Source organism: Pseudophryne corroboree, chromosome 7 (genome assembly GCF_028390025.1).
Source record: "Pseudophryne corroboree isolate aPseCor3 chromosome 7, aPseCor3.hap2, whole genome shotgun sequence".
Lineage (NCBI taxonomy): Eukaryota > Metazoa > Chordata > Amphibia > Anura > Myobatrachidae > Pseudophryne > Pseudophryne corroboree.
Window position 1 is genome coordinate 396,250,782 of NC_086450.1, and position 16,441 is coordinate 396,267,222.

At 46.5% G+C, this 16,441-nt stretch overlaps 1 protein-coding gene across 2 annotated transcripts in view; it reads right to left on the bottom strand.

Moving 5' to 3' along the window:
- KDM8 (lysine demethylase 8) overlaps positions 1–7,382 on the bottom strand; it is a 49,881-nt gene extending 42,499 nt beyond the window's left edge. The window contains exon 1 of one of the 2 annotated variants that reach the window (XM_063934634.1): positions 7,300–7,382. The gene's annotated coding sequence lies outside the window, so the exon portion shown is untranslated. The other variant, XM_063934633.1, reaches the window with a different exon arrangement.
- Positions 7,383–16,441: the final 9,059 nt, after the last annotated feature.

The window sequence follows — 16,441 nt, forward strand, 5'->3', positions numbered from 1 at the left end:
CACACAAGGTACAATGGAGCATGTTTATCAATTACTAGTTACCAGGCCATCAAAATAATGGTACAACACAACAGTAATGTCAGCTATGCGACCCAAACGGAATACTTCAATTGCTCCATCAGGCCCGATCTGGTGGCCGCCTGCGCACAAACACACACACGCGAATTCCCCGCCCCATAGTGGTGAGGAGTAGTATTACCTTTTTATTAAATAGGATTGGGTTTTTGACTTGTTACAGTTGCTTATCATGTACTAAGCAGTGATAAAAGTGGAGAAGTGAGCCAGTGGAGAAGTTGCCCATGGCAACCAATCAGCATTGATGTAATGTTTATAATTTGCATACTTTAAAAATATACAAAGCAGCTGATTGGTTGCCATGGGCAACTTCTCCACTGGCTCACTTCTCCACTTTTATCACTGCTTAGTACATGTCCCCCTTAGGGGTCTATTTACCAAGCCTTGGATGGAGATAACGCAGACAGAGATAAAGCACCAGCCAATCAGCTCCTAACTGCCATGTCACGGTGTTTGAAAAATGACAGGAGCTGCTTGGCTGGTACTTTATCTCCATCCACAGGCTTAGGGGTCTATTCATACAGACAACGAAAACATAATTGCTACTTATCACTATACATCGCATCGCTTCGATGCGATGTATAGCTGTGATAAGTAGCAATTCATATATACTCACCCTTCCGACGATGCGCTGCGGTGTCTGGGGCTCCTGCGGTGAGGTCATCTCCAGCGGTCCTTCCCAGCGATGCGCGGGGTCCAGCGGCGGGTCCCTTTGCGCATGCGCAGGGTGTTGACCTCCCGGCAGGCCACAGTGGTTGCTGGGAGGTCAGGGGGCGGAGCCAGCGCTAGGTGCCGAGCAGCGATCAGGGAAGCATTGAGCTTCCCTGACGTCTCCGCACTAGAGTTCAGGTTACGCCGTCCTGAGATGGCGAACCTGAACTCCATGGAGAAGCGGAAAGCAGAGCTTTCCGCACCTTCATGAATCGCACTCACCATACAAAGGTATGGTGATGCGATTCAGGCAGAGAGCGGGGGTACCGCTGGAGAAGTCAGACACTTCTCCACGGTAACCGGCTCTGTGAATTGCAGTAGGCAGAGAAAAGCCCTGTTTAACGCAAAAATAAGAATTTACTTACCGATAATTCTATTTCTCGGAGTCCGTAGTGGATGCTGGGGTTCCTGAAAGGACCATGGGGAATAGCGGCTCCGCAGGAGACAGGGCACAAAAGTAAAGCTTTCCGATCAGGTGGTGTGCACTGGCTCCTCCCCCTATGACCCTCCTCCAAGCCAGTTAGGTACTGTGCCCGGACGAGCGTACACAATAAGGGAGGAATTTTGAATCCCGGGTAAGACTCATACCAGCCACACCAATCACACCGTACAACTTGTGATCAAACCCAGTTAACAGTATGATAACAGAGGAGCCTCTGAAAGATGGCTTCCTAACAATAACCCGAATTAGTTAACAATAACTATGTACAATTATTGCAGATAATCCGCACTTGGGATGGGCGCCCAGCATCCACTACGGACTCCGAGAAATAGAATTATCGGTAAGTAAATTCTTATTTTCTCTATCATCCTAGTGGATGCTGGGGTTCCTGAAAGGACCATGGGGATTATACCAAAGCTCCCAAACGGGCGGGAGAGTGCGGATGACTCTGCAGCACCGAATGAGAGAACTCCAGGTCCTCCTTAGCCAGAGTATCAAATTTGTAACATTTTACAAACGTGTTCTCCCCTGACCACGTAGCTGCTCGGCAAAGTTGTAATGCCGAGACCCCTCGGGCAGCCGCCCAAGATGAGCCCACCTTCCTTGTGGAGTGGGCCTTTACAGATTTAGGCTGTGGCAGGCCTGCCACAGAATGTGCAAGTTGGATTGTGCTACAGATCCAACGAGCAATCGTCTGCTTAGACGCAGGAGCATCCATCTTGTTGGGTGCATACAATATAAACAACGAGTCAGATTTTCTGACTCCAGCTGTCCTTGCAATATATATTTTTAATGCTCTGACAACGTCCAGTAACTTGGAGTCCTCCAAGTCACTTGTAGCCGCAGGCACTACAATAGGCTGGTTCAGATGAAATGCTGACACCACCTTAGGGAGAAAATGCGGACGAGTCCGCAGTTCTGCCCTGTCCGAATGGAAAATCAGATATGGGCTTTTGTAAGATAAAGCCGCCAGTTCTGACACTCTCCTGGCCGAAGCCAGGGCTAGTAACATGGTCACTTTCCATGTGAGATATTTTAAATCCACCTTTTTTAGTGGTTCAAACCAATGAGATTTTAGAAATTCCAAAACCACATTGAGATCCCACGGTGCCACTGGAGGCACCACAGGAGGCTGTATATGCAGCACTCCCTTAACAAAAGTCTGGACTTCAGGAACTGAAGCCAATTCTTTTTGAAAGAAAATCGACAGGGCCGAAATTTGAACCTTAATAGATCCCAATTTGAGACCCATAGACAATCCTGATTGCAGGAAATGTAGGAATCGACCCAGTTGAAATTCCTCCGTCGGAGCACTCCGATCCTCGCACCACGCAACATATCTTCGCCAAATGCGGTGATAGTGTTGCACGGTTACTTCCTTCCTTGCTTTAATCAAAGTAGGAATGACTTCTTCCGGCATGCCTTTTTCCTTTAGGATCCGGCATTCAACCGCCATGCCGTCAAACGCAGCCGCGGTAAGTCTTGAAACAGACAGGGACCCTGCTGAAGCAAGTCCCTCCTTAGAGGTAGAGGCCACGGATCTTCCGTGATCATCTCTTGAAGTTCCGGGTACCAAGTCCTTCTTGGCCAATCCGGAACCACTAGTATCGTTCTTACGCCTCTTTGCCGTATAATTCTCAATACTTTTGGTATGAGAGGCAGAGGAGGAAACACATACACCGACTGGTACACCCAAGGCGTTACCAGCGCGTCCACAGCTATTGCCTGCGGATCTCTTGACCTGGCGCAATACCTGTCCAGTTTTTTGTTGAGGCGAGACGCCATCATGTCCACCATTGGTCTTTCCCAACGGGTTACCAGCATGTGGAAGACTTCCGGATGAAGTCCCCACTCTCCCGGGTGAAGGTCGTGTCTGCTGAGGAAGTCTGCTTCCCAGTTGTCCACTCCCGGGATGAACACTGCTGACAGTGCTATCAGATGATTCTCTGCCCAGCGAAGAATCCTTGCAGCTTCTGCCATTGCACTCCTGCTTCTTGTGCCGCCCTGTCTGTTCACATGGGCGACTGCCGTGATGTTGTCCGACTGGATCAACACCGGTTTTCCTTGAAGCAGAGGTTCTGCCTGGCTTAGAGCATTGTAGATTGCTCTTAGTTCCAGAATGTTTATGTGAAGAGACGTTTCCAGGCTCGTCCACACTCCCTGGAAGTTTCTTCCTTGTGTGACTGCTCCCCAGCCTCTCAGGCTGGCGTCCGTGGTCACCAGGATCCAATCCTGTATGCCGAATCTGCGGCCCTCCAATAGATGAGCACTCTGCAACCACCACAGAAGAGATACCCTTGTCCTTGGAGACAGGGTTATCCGCTGGTGCATCTGAAGATGCGACCCTGACCATTTGTCTAACAGATCCCTCTGGAAAATTCGTGCATGGAATCTGCCGAATGGAATTGCTTCGTAAGAAGCCACCATTTTTCCCAGGACTCTTGTGCATTGATGTACAGACACCTTTCCTGGTTTTAGGAGGTTCCTGACAAGCTCGGACAACTCCTTGGCTTTTTCCTCCGGGAGAAAAACCTTTTTCTGAACCGTGTCCAGAATCATCCCTAGGAACAGCAGACGAGTTGTCGGCATTAACTGGGATTTTGGAATATTCAGAATCCAGCCGTGCTGTTTTAGCACTTCTTGAGACAGTGCTAATCCCCTCTCTAGCTGTTCTCTGGACCTTGCCCTTATTAGGAGATCGTCCAAGTATGGGATAATTAATACGCCTTTTCTTCGAAGAAGAATCATCATCTCGGCCATTACCTTTGTAAAGACCCGAGGTGCCGTGGACAATCCGAACGGCAGCGTCTGAAACTGATAGTGACAGTTTTGTACAACGAACCTGAGGTACCCCTGGTGTGAGGGGTAAATTGGAACGTGGAGGTACGCATCCTTGATGTCCAAGGACACCATAAAGTCCCCTTCTTCCAGGTTCGCTATCACTGCTCTGAGTGACTCCATTTTGAACTTGAACTTCTTTATGTACAGGTTCAAGGACTTCAGATTTAGAATAGGTCTTACCGAGCCGTCCGGCTTCGGTACCACAAATAGAGTGGAATAATACCCCTTTCCCTGTTGTAGAAGAGGTACCTTGACTATCACCTGCTGAGAGTACAGCTTGTGAATGGCTTCCAAAACCGTCTCCCTTTCGGAGGGGGACGTTGGTAAAGCAGACTTCAGGAAACGGCGAGGCGGATCTGTCTCTAGTTCCAACCTGTACCCCTGAGATATTATCTGCAGGATCCAGGTATCTACCTGCGAGTGAGCCCACTGCGCGCTGAAATGCTTGAGACGACCGCCCACCGCCCCCGAGTCCGCTTGAGAAGCCCCAGCGTCATGCTGAGGCTTTTGTAGAAGCGGGGGAGGGCTTCTGTTCCTGGGAAGGAGCTGCCTGTTGGTGTCTCTTCCCCCTTCCTCTGCCTCGTGGCAGATATGAATATCCCTTTGCTCTCTTGTTTTTAAAGGAACGAAAGGGCTGCGGTTGAAAAGTCGGTGTCTTTTTCTGTTGGGGAGTAGCTTGAGGTAAAAAGGTGGATTTCCCGGCTGTAGCCGTGGCCACCAAATCTGATAGACCGACTCCAAATAACTCCTCCCCTTTATACGGCAAAACTTCCATATGCCGTTTTGAGTCCGCATCGCCTGACCACTGTCGCGTCCATAAACTTCTTCTGGCCGAAATGGACATAGCACTTACCCGTGATGCCAGTGTGCAGATATCCCTCTGTGCATCACGCATATAAAGAAATGCATCCTTTATTTGCTCTAAAGACAGTAAAACATTGTCCCTATCCAGGGTATCAATATTTTCAATCAGGGACTCTGACCAAACTACTCCAGCACTGCACATCCAGGCTGACGCTATAGCTGGTCGTAGTATAACACCTGTATGTGTGTATATACTTTTTTGGATATTTTCCATCCTCCTATCTGTTGGATCTTTAAGTGCGGCCGTCTCAGGAGAGGGTAACGCCACTTGTTTAGATAAGCGTGTGAGCGCCTTATCCACCCTAGGAGGTGTTTCCCAGCGCGCCCTAACCTCTGACGGGAAAGGGTATAAAGCTAATAACTTCTTTGAAATTAGCATCTTTTTATCGGGGGCAACCCACGCTTCATCACATACATCATTTAGTTCTTCTGATTCAGGAAAAACTATAGGTAGTTTTTTCACACCCCACATAATACCCTGTTTAGTGGTACCAGTAGTATCAGCTAAATGTAACGCCTCCTTCATTGCCAAAATCATATAACGTGTGGCCCTACTGGAAAATACGGTTGATTCGTCACCGTCGCCACTGGAATCAGTGCCTGTGTCTGGGTCTGTGTCGACCGACTGAGGCAAAGGGCGTTTTACAGCCCCTGACGGTGTTTGAGGCGCCTGGACAGGCACTAACTGATTGTCCGGCCGTCTCATGTCGACAAACGACTGCTTTAGCGTGTTGACACTATCCCGTAATTCCATAAATAAAGGCATCCATTCTGGTGTCGACCCCCTAGGAGGTGACATCCCCATATTTGGCAATTGCTCCGCCTCCACACCAATATCGTCCTCATACATGTCGACACACACGTACCGACACACAGCAGACACACAGGGAATGCTCTTAACGAAGACAGGACCCCACTAGCCCTTTGGGGAGACAGAGGGAGAGTTTGCCAGCACACACCAAAAGCGCTATATATGACAGGGATAGCCTTATAATAAGTGCTCCCTGTATAGCTGCTTTTATAATATAATTTTTGCCACTATTTTGCCCCCCCTCTCTTTTTTACCCTGTTTCTGTAGTGCAGTGCAGGGGAGAGACCTGGGAGCCGTCCTGACCAGCGGAGCTGTGTAAGGAAAATGGCGCTGTGTGCTGAGGAGATAGGCCCCGCCCCTTTTCCGGCAGGCTCGTCTCCCGCTCTTTAGTGTATTCTGGCAGGGGTTAAATATCTCCATATAGCCCCGGAGGCTATATGTGAGGTATTTCTTAGCCAAATAGGTTTTCATTTGCCTCCCAGGGCGCTCCCCTCCCAGCGCCCTGCACCCTCAGTGACTGCCGTGTGAAGTGTGCTGAGAGGAAAATGGCGCACAGCTGCAGTGCTGTGCGCTACCTTTAGAAGACTGAGGAGTCTTCTGCCGCCGATTCTGGACCTCTTCATGTTTCAGCATCTGCAAGGGGGCCGGCGGCGAGGCTCCGGTGACCATCCAGGCTGTACCTGTGATCGTCCCTCTGGAGCTGATGTCCAGTAGCCAAGAAGCCAATCCATCCTGCACGCAGGTGAGTTCACTTCTTCTCCCCTAAGTCCCTCGTTGCAGTGATCCTGTTGCCAGCAGGACTCACTGTAAAATAAAAAACCTAAGCTAAACTTTCTCTAAGCAGCTCTTTAGGAGAGCCACCTAGATTGCACCCTTCTCGGCCGGGCACAAAAATCTAACTGGCTTGGAGGAGAGTCATAGGGGGAGGAGCCAGTGCACACCACCTGATCGGAAAGCTTTACTTTTGTGCCCTGTCTCCTGCGGAGCCGCTATTCCCCATGGTCCTTTCAGGAACCCCAGCATCCACTAGGACGATAGAGAAACAGGGCTTTTCACTGCTGCATGAATAGACCCCTTAGTAACTAGACCCAAAGATTCGCCATGAGGGTTTAGGAAAACACATGCAGAAGGCTGGACCCTGCGATGTGTAGAAGTAAAGTAATCGATTATGCGATAACCTCACTGCCAGGTTTGGGGTCTGGCCGGCCTAAATATGCCCCCATGTAGGAAAGCTACAGGCTCTTCTCTTCCATTGACACATGCCTAAAAACATAGTTTCCCACCTAAATACCCTGTCCTTAAAGCTACTACCTACCTACAGGCATCATTGCAATACAGCGCACAATACATCTGACCTGTACCCTTATTATTAGGACTAGGATGGCCACACATTACTACTACTCCCTGCTCCGTGTATTTGGATCAGAGCTGTGTACGTGGGACGGGTATGCTATCAGCAGCAGAGATAAGAGAAGCGATGTGCTGGTGGCCGGTATAGGGGCGCTGGAAGACGGGGCGCGGATGTGATACACCATAAATACACCCCTTTACCTACATATCAATACGCTTCCTTCCTGCTGCAGCGTGCAGATATACACACCCGGGTCGTGACGTCTTACCTCATGCCCATTGGCTAGACACAGGCAGCTCCTGATTGGTAGGACGCAGTCTTTCTGCTGCTGCTGCTGCTGCTGCTGCTGGCTCAGTGGGAGGGGCTGGGGGCGTTTCTCACTCCCTAGGCACGTCACTCACAAGTCTCTGTCCTGAGTCCTGAATCCTGACTGTGGCTTATTATTGTGATGTGCTGCTGCTATTACTACCTGGCTGCAGCCTGTCCTGCGCTCTCTGCCTACCTGCTGCTGTATTCAGAGTTCTGCTGTCACACATTTTTGTATATAAAAGCAGAAGGAGGAAACCTTTATCTAGGGCAGAGGTTCTCAAACTCGGTCCTCAGGACCCCACACAGTGCATGTTTTGCAGGTAACCCAGCAGGTGCACAGGTGTATTAATTACTCACTGACACATTTTAAAAGGCCCACAGGTGCAGCTAATTATTTCACTTGTGATTCTGTGAGGAGACCTGCAAAACATGCACCGTGTGGGGTCCTGAGGACCGAGTTTGAGAACCTATGATCTAGGGGAACATAACCAAATTACAGATGAAACTCAGAAAATTAGAATATCATGCAAAAGTTCATATATATCAGTAATTCAACTTAAAAGGTGACACTAATATATTATATAGACTCATTACATGCAAAGTGAGATATTTCCAGCATTTATTTATTATAGTTTTGATAACCCCAAATCCAAAATCTCGGAAAATTTGAGTATTACATAAAATCAATAAAAAAAGGATTTTAAATACAGAAATGTTGTCCCTCTGAAAAGTATAATCATGCACATGTACTCAGTACTTGGTTTGGGCCCTTTTTGCATGAATTACTGCCATAATGCGGCGTGGCATGGATTCTATCAGCCTGTGGCACTGCTGAGGTGTTATGGAAGACCCGGATGCTTCAATAGCGGCCTCCAGCTCTTCTGCATTGTTCGGTCTCATGTCTCTAAAGTTTCACCTTTTAAGTTGAATTACTGAAATAAATTAATTTTTGCACGATATTATAATTTTCTGAGTTTCACCTGTACAGTGCTGGACAGGTCTTTACAATGGGTTTTTGTGTGCTTCAGAAAGAGGATTGAGTTCTAAGAGAAATATAAAATGGATCATATAGAGAGTAGGCACAGTCTTAATATTAGGACATCATAATCTGGTCTATTCATGAAGCTGTGAAAAGTGTGAAGTGAGCCAATGGAGAAGTTGCCCATGGCAACCAATCAGCATTTCCGTAACATTTTTAATTTGCATACTTTACAATTGTACGGAGCAGCTGATTGGTTGCCATGGGCAACTTCTCCACAGGCTCACTTCTCCACCCTTTTCACTGCTTCATGAATAGACCCCAATATGAGAACATGTATCGTTAACCATCAATGGCACCAATTTTCAGACCATATAGGTACTGTCTAACATCAGACAGCAATGAGACCTGATGACCATCGATACTAAAATCAGTTTCCACCACTGTTAGACCATCGATGGTTGATTGCGATCCCAGTGCCATGACTACAGGTGTGTGGGCAGCACTGCTCTGCAGGGCACTGAGGTGATGACACTGTTGCTGTCCCACAACAACTGTATTTGGCAGGGAGGGTGGCCGGAATGGCACCCCTGCTGCTAGCAGACCTGCCTGGAGCATCTAAAGGAAAATCCAAGCAATGCTTTTTCTGGTGCCGGTGTCTCCACTACCTCAATGTGATGTCATGATGTCACATGTTTGGGTGGCCAGGCTGGCACATTGCAGAAGATTGCCTTGTGATGGCGGTCATACACCCTAACTGTCCTTAGTAAGTGAGCACCGCTATTAGCTGGACCCAGGCCATGGGCTTTGACATCAAGTTTCAGGGATCAAATAATGTCTTATTTAGGGACCAATACAGTTAACCATGATGTCACTGCATGCAATTTTTCCATTTCAAAAACCACTGACATCACTAATCAGCTATTTAATTACAACATTACAAAATCAGTGGTAAGGCGGTTGTAGTCAACCTGCTTGAAGAGCTTGGAGGCAAATGGAAGGATATATATATATATATATATATATATATATATATATATAAATCCATTAATAAAGAGCACTCACCAGTCTTCAAATCAACCTTTTCTTTATTTTCAGCAAATCGTCAGACATGGGGTATCGACGTTTCGGTCCCAAATGGGACCTTTGTCAAGATCAAACAGCATTGTGAATGGTCCCCTTATATACCCTGTAGTGACCCTCCCCCTAATTAGCAAATTACAATGCACCCAATAAACATGTTAAAAAACCTTATAACTAACCAGACATATACTAGACATCACATAGACACACACAACATATAGTGCACATAAATAACACTTAGAACACGAGTCCACTGTGTACCGCTACTAACAGCGGAATAGCAGCGGCATGTGTTCCACTGCGTGCCGCAATTCCGGTATATGGAACGCAAGTTCTGCACACGTGACCAGAAGTGCACAGATTCTCTCCTGTATTCATTGTAAGCGCTGCCTAGTCCGGTTTCCATGGTGACCTAGCGTCACATACTATATAGGAAGTGTCATCACAGTCATACAATTATGAATCCTAGTTCAAAACACAAATTAGTTAGTATCCCAAGTATCTAGTAACTGGACAGCGGACTCATGCACCTAAAGGGAAAGTCATATTGGGCTAACAGTACGTGAACTATAATATATCAATAGATTAAATAATTCATAGGCTAGTCCCAAAATTAACTAGTTAGCAACAGAAACCAAAAAAGTAAATAAGTTTTGGGTGCCGACACAGACTGCAATAATATGGAAGCCACAGAAAGCAAGAATTTATGAAAAAATGTGAAAAAATAAAAAATGTGAAAAAATAAAAATAAAATAAAAAAATAAGAAATAAGTAAAGTAAACTCAGAATGCGTACAGTTTACTCCAGAAAGACTCCATATTGAATGCCTTCATTCAGGCCCCTGGGACGTATGGTGTCCAGTCGATAAATCCATGATGCTTCACGTTGGAGCAATAATTTTGCTCTGTCTCCTCCTCTTTTTAGAGGTGCTATACGGACTATTATCATACATTTCAGTGATGCCAGGGTGTGTTTTGCCTCATAAAAATGCCTGGCCACAGGCTTATCTGAATACCCAACATTCAATGCTGTTCTGATGGATAGACGATGGTTCGCCATTCTGTCGCGGAATGGGCAGATCGTTTTGCCCACGTACATCAGAGAGCATGGGCACATAAGTGTGTAGATAATAAAATCAGAGGTACAACTCACTCGCTGGCGGATCTTAATTTTTTGTCCAGTATGTGGATGGTGGAAATATTCACAAGAAGTCATGCTTCTGCAAGTCGTGCAATTCACACATCGGTAACACCCCATTTTTTGCAGCGTCAACCATGAGTCAGGTTCTGATTTTAATGGCCTGTCAGGCTGCATAAGGATGTCCTTTAAGTTACGCCCCATCTAAAACTGATCAAAGGCTTAGCTGGTAAGTGTTTGCAGAGGACTGGATCACTTTTAACCACCGGCCAAAGGCTTTTAACTGCTTGTCGAATAACAGGACCTGCAGTGTCAAACGTTGTTGTGACCACAAAAGGATTCTGTAGCTTACGTTGTTTCTTTAAATTTCCTGATGTAAAAATCTTTAAAGCTTTACGTACACAGTTATTGATGGTCTGTTCACTATAGCCTCTAGAGGAAAATCTCAGCTTCATTTCCTCAAGTTGTATATTGGCTGTATCGGGTTCTGAGTTGTTGCGAAGTACTCGCAAAAAGTGTGAGACCGGCATATTCTGTTTAAGCGAGCAAGGATGGTGGCTTCCAAAATGTAGCAAAGTATTGCGATCTGTGGGCTTCCTAAACAGTCTGTGTCCATACCCAGACTCTGTGGCATAGACGGTCACATCTAGGAAATTAATCTCCTCCCTACTGTATTAAATCTAATGGGAGAATCCAGGCAGTTTAGATACTCCTACATATCTTGGAGTGCCATCTCACTGCCTGTCCAAATCAAAAACACGTCATAGATAAAACGGCAATAGAAGCCGATACTATCTCCAAACAGCGGGAGAACATGTGTATTTTCATAGATGTCCATAAATAAATTTGCATACGACGGTGCAATATTACTGCCCATCGTGGTACCCGCCGTTTGGAGATAGTATCGGCTGCCATGCTGAAAATAATTGCAGGTTAGGGTAATTCCAACAAATCAACCAAAAATTAAATTGGTGGAGAGCCCATTTGTGTATGAGACAACGCTCGATGAACAGCCATCAATCCATCACTGTGTGGTATTACGGTGTATAAAGACATCACGTCCATCGTCACCAGGATCCCCTGTGACTAAACAGAAACATATGAGATATAACTTGAGACCACTTGACAAGAAAGCACTTAGGGATTTGAAAGATAATCCTCTATTAACCATACGCCCCGCCGATAAGGGGGGCGCGGTGGTAGTACTCGACACCAAGGATTACGATAATGAGGCATTGAGACAGTAATCAGATGGTGATACCTACAGGATGTTGTGGGATGATCCCACTGCTTCATTTAAAAACCGTTTGGATACTAGCCTAGATATTGGCTTTTCTAACGGTTGGATCGATACCGATATATTGACCTTTCTCAAGACTGAATATCCCATTTGTCCTATACTCTACCTGTTGCCAAAAATACACAAGACCCTTGTGAGACCTCCGGGTCGACCGATTATATCGGCCCAGAATTCTCTATTCTCACCTGTGGCACAATATTTAGATAGTTTTCTACAAATATGTGTTAAAAACTCATTGAGCTATCTACAGGATACTAATGATTTCTTGAGATTGATCAATGCACTTCCGGCCTCCACACAGGGGATCCTGGTGACGATGGACGTGATGTCTTTATACACCGTAATACCACACAGTGATGGATTGATGGCTGTTCATCGAGTGTTGTCTCATACACAAATGGGCTCTCCACCAATTTAATTTTTGGTTGATTTGTTGGAAATACCCTAACCTGCAATTGTTTTCAGCATGGCAGCCGATACTATCTCCAAACGGCGGGTACCGCGATGGGCAGTAATATTGTATCGTCGTATGCAAATTTATTTATGGACATCTATAAAAATACACATGTTCTCCCGCTGTTTGGAGATAGTATCGGCTTCTATTGCCGTTTTATCTATGACGTGTTTTTGATTTGGACAGGCAGTGAGATGGCACTCCAAGATATGTTGGAGTATCTAAACTGCCTGGATTCTCCCATTAGATTTACTATGGAATACAGTAGGGAGGAGATTAATTTCCTAGATGTGACCGTCTATGCCACAGAGTCTGGGTATGGACACAGACTGTTTAGGAAGCCCACAGATCGCAATACTTTGCTACATTTTGGAAGCCACCATCCTGGCTCGCTTAAACAGAATATGCCGGTCTCACAATTTTTGAGAGTACTTCGCAACAACTCAGAACCCGATACGGCCAATATACAACTTGAGGAAATGAAGCTGAGATTTTCCTCTAGAGGCTATAGTGAACAGACCATCAATAACTGTGTACGTAAAGCCTTAAAGATTTTTACATCAGGAAATTTAAAGAAACAACGTAAGCTACAGAATCCTTTTGTGGTCACAACAACGTTTGACACTGCAGGTCCTTTTATTCGACAAGCAGTTAAAAGCCTTTGGCCGGTGGTTAGAAGTGATCCAGTCCTCTGCAAACACTTACCAGCTAAGCCTTTGGTCAGTTTTAGATGGGGGCGTAACTTAAAGGACATCCTTATGCAGCCTGACAGGCCATTAAAATCAGAACCTGACTCATGGTTGACGCTGCAAAAAATGGGGTGTTACCGATGTGTGAATTGCACGACTTGCAGAAGCATGACTTCTGGTGAATATTTCCACCATCCACAAACTGGACAAAAAATTAAGATCCGCCAGCGAGTGAGTTGTACCTCTGATTTTATTATCTACACACTTATGTGCCCATGCTCTCTGATGTACGTGGGCAAAACGATCTGCCCATTCCGCGACAGAATGCCGAACCATCGTCTATCCATCAGAACAGCATTGAATGTTGGGTATTTAGATAAGCCTGTGGCCAGGCATTTTTATGAGGCAAAACACACCCTGGCATCACTGAAATGTATGATAATAGACCGTATAGCACCTCTAAAAAGAGGAGGAGACAGAGCAAAATTATTGCTCCAACGTGAAGCATCATGGATTTATCGACTGGACACCATACGTCCCAGGGGCCTGAATGAAGGCATTCAATATGGAGTCTTTCTGGAGTGAACTGTACGCATTCTGAGTTAACTTTATTTCTTATTTTTTAATTTTATTTTTATTTTTTCAAATTTTATTTTTTTCAAATTTTTTCATAAATTCTTGCTTTCTGTGGCTTCCATAGTATTGCAGTCTGTGTCGGCACCCAAAACCTATTTACTTTTTGGTTTCTGTTGCTAACTAGTTAATTTTGGGACTAGCCTATGAATTATTGAATCTATTGATATCATATAGTTCATGTACTGTTAGCCCAATATGACTTTCCCTTTAGGTGCATGAGTCCGCTGTCCAGTTACTAGATACTTGGGATACTAACTAATTTGTGTTTTGAACTAGGATTCATAATTATATGACTGTGATGACACTTCCTATATAGTATGTGACGCTAGGTCACCATGGAAACCGGACTAGGCAGCGCTTACAATGAATACAGTAGAGAATCTGTGCACTTCCGGTCACGTGTCTGGAACTTGCGTTCCAGATACCGGAAGTGCGGCGCGCAGTGGAACGCACGCCGCTGCTATACCGCTGTTAGTAGCGGTACACAGTGGCCTCGTGTTCTAAATGTTATTTATGTGCACTATATGTTGTGTGTGTCTATGTGATGTCTTGTATATGTCTGGTTAGTTATAAGGTTTTTTAACATGTTTTTTGGGTGCATTGTAATTTGCTAATTAGGAGGAAGGTCACTACAGGGTATATAAGGGAACCATTCACAATGCTGCTTGATCTTGACAAAGGTCCCATTTGGGACCGAAACGTCGATACCCCCTGTCTGACGATTTGCTGAAAATAAAGAAAAGGTTGATTTGAAGACTGGTGAGTGCTCCTTATTACTGGATTTAAATTGGAATTGATGGATCATGGTGATTCTTCAAGATATGGAAGCCACCCCAGCATATATTAACAAGGCCAGAGTGTGGACTGTTCTGGAAGTATATATATATATATATATATATATATATATATTTATCTCAAACCCAAGTTTGCCCTTATCTTGCGCTATTTGAGCAGCAGTACCTCCAAAACAATCCTCCTGTTAGTGAGGATTCAAACCACATATCACCACCAAATGAATCAGAGGGCGCATAATTGCTTTCTAATAGACCAGCAATCCATACAGATAGTCAATATGTCTCAGTAGAAATTTTTTTTTTTAATAAAAATATGCTCAATTCAACATTGATAGATCAGCAAACCCTTTTTCACATACACATAATATTGAACATAATTATATGTGAGCAGATAGTAACAGTGGGGTATTTCTCTTCACAATCCTGACGCGTTTCGTCCTGAAAGGACTTCTTCAGAGGGGTGATCTGTACAGTCAAAATTTAAATGAAATGGTCTCATTCATGCTGTGAACGGGTCCATTCGCAAATGAATATCCCACAATAGAGTACTCAACTTTAGGTGAACATCTAACATACACTAATTTAAGTGTTTACACTCCTGTGTAGTGATGTGTATGACTCCCAAAGTGTGAATGATTCACAGTGTCACCTTTTACATTGATTCAGCGAGTCAGTCAGTTCTGCCAGCCAGTCACTATTGTTAGCGACGGTGTCCCAACGCGCCGCATTACAGGGAAGTAGATGCACTAAATAAACTACAGCTCCCAGCAGCCCTTAGCGCCAAAGCATTCTGGCGCTATGGCCTGCTGGGAGCTGTAGTTTATTGAGTGCCATCTTCTTCCCTGTAATGCCGCGCGTTGGGACACCAGCGCTAATAATAGTGACTGGCTGGCAGAACTGATTACCCGCCCCTCCCTCACTCGCAGTACCTCCGGGCCCCATCCGCGGCACCCCCACACACCCCTGCCAGCACCCGCAGAGGCTCCGGACCCCCTTCCCCACCCGCAGCACCCCCGCACCTATCCCTCCACCCACCGCACCCGCGGCACCCCCGCAACCGCTCCTGATCACCCACGGCACCACCACACCACGGTGGCTCCGTACCCCCACCTGCAGCATCCACGCACCCTCCCTCACCCACGGCACCACCACAACAGCCCCTCCCCCACATGCAGCACCCCCGCAACCTCCCCCTCCTGCAGCACCCCCAGATCCCATCCGCGTCTCCCCCGCACCCGCCACTCCCCCGCACCCGCCACTCCCCCAGCCACAGCACCTACTAGGTGATTCATCAGCCCCTGCGTGCGCTGTTCACGCCATTGCAAGGGGCTTCAACCCCTTAACCATCACATGCAATATTTAACCACACAATTATGATTGGAGGTGATACTCCATATAATAAAAATATTGCACGCCACAAGAGCGCCACAAGGGGGCATAGCCCATTACGATGGTGTGAAGAGCACCTGTAGGGTGCGATGAATCACCTAGTATATATATATTTACAGGGCCGGCGCTACCACTAGGCAGCTTTAGGCAGCTGCCTATGGGCGGCGACCACTGGAGGGCGGCACCACACACTGAATAAATTAACAGCTGGCAGCTCCCCCCACGATTGGCTCCCACGTCATGTTGCCCGTCCCCCCCTCTCTGCGATTGGGCTCCCCCGTATGTTACCCGCTCCCCCCGCATCTTGTTCTCCGCTCTCCCCCCCTCCGCGATTGGCTCCTGTATGTTGTTCACCAGCTCCCCCCTCCTCCCCCCTCAATTGGACTCCAGCTCTGCCAGTGATGCTGCAGTCTCGTGGGCACAGCTGCAGATCCACCCCGCCTGAGCTCTATCTACTGCTGGACACTAGAAAGGATCCTGCGGCACTAGGAACCAGCTGCACTGCTCTGCTGCTGTTGGCACTATCGCAGGGTAGAGATGAGCCTTGAGGGGATGACGAGTGGGAGGGGACCAGGG